Consider the following 1495-nt stretch of genomic DNA (forward strand, 5'->3'; position numbering starts at 1 on the left):
AGCTAAGAAGCATCTGGATCTTAAGATTGACAAACTTTTTAAAAGGCTTTTCCTGATTCCCCTGTATATCGGTGCTTCTGCTCCCATCCCTTACAAATATCGATTTCAACATCCATGAAGATGTCACATCCAACCATCCTAAGACCCTGGCCCTCATTACACTATGGCGTGGCCTACTTATTGGTCTCCCATCCTCAAATCTTCCCTCTCCAATCTATCCTCCGCATATCTACCAAAGCAATTCAGCCCAAACATACTCCAGTGGCTGCTCCCTATTGTGTATAATATAAAAGAAAATCTATTTTGCTTTTAAAACTCTTGAAAACCTTCCTGTCTTTTGAGTTTTAGGGTCCAGGCCCTCTAAGGCCTAGAAATACTGACCACTTGCTTCTTTAATGCCCTATCTCCCATCTTGTTATTTTGGCTCCACCTTCCTTCAAGACAACTCCTCGACCCTGTCCTTTGAAGCTTCACCTCCATTAATGAGACTACAAGTTCCTTGAGGACAGAGACCCCATTTTTTTTTCATTTTTCTTTGTATACCCAACTTTTGGCAGAGTATGGTCTTAAAAAAATGTTTTGATTGATTGGCTTTTCTCTCAGAATGCAAGCTCCTTGAGGTCAGGGGCTGTCCTAGTTTTGTATTTGTATTCATGGTGTCTGGCACATGGTAAATGCTTAAATGCTTTTTCATTGACTGATCTCTGTTGAAGTTTCCCCCTTCAAGACCTGTATCAAATGCCATTTCTTCTTTTTCCTTCCCTTCTGTCCTTTCTCTCTTTTCTCCTTTCTGTTCCTTTTCTTACCCTTCCCTTCTATCCTCTCCCCTTCTAGCCTTTCCTTCCCTTCCCTTCTATCCTTTACCCTTCCTTTTTATTCTTCCATTCCTTTTGCTTCCCTTGTATTCCTTCTCTCTTCTATCCTTTCCTTCCCTTCTCTTCTATCCTTCTCATCCCTCCCTTCTCTTCCTTTTTATTCTTCCCTTCCCTTTTCTATCCTTCCTTTCTAATCTCTTCTCATCCTTTCCCTTCTCTTCCTTTTCTCTCCTAATCTTCCCTTCTCTTCTATCTTTCTCTTCTCATCCTTTCCCTTCTATCCTTCTTTATCCTTCCCTTTTAATCTTCCCTTCCCTTCTTTTTCTCTTCTATCCTTTCCTTCTCTTATTCCTTCCTTCTATCCTTCTTTACCCTTCCCTTCCTTTCTCTTCCCTTTTATTCTCCATTTCCCTTCCTTTTCTATCCTCCCCTTCTCCCTTTCCCTTCTCTTCCTTTTTCTACTTCCCTTCCATTCTACCCTGCCTCCCTCTCTCCTATGATTCTTTCCCCACCCCCAAACCATTTCCTCACAACCCTGTCCAGGTAGATGAAAACAAATCAACACATCGACCGTATCTGACAATTTTCCATTCCTCTTCTATAGTCTACCAACTGTCCACAGAGAATGGGAGACACACTCAAGAAGCTTTTCACGACCACCCCCTCGGCCCCAGGATGAG

The sequence above is a fragment of the Monodelphis domestica genome, chromosome 3, assembly GCF_027887165.1.
Source record: "Monodelphis domestica isolate mMonDom1 chromosome 3, mMonDom1.pri, whole genome shotgun sequence".
Lineage (NCBI taxonomy): Eukaryota > Metazoa > Chordata > Mammalia > Didelphimorphia > Didelphidae > Monodelphis > Monodelphis domestica.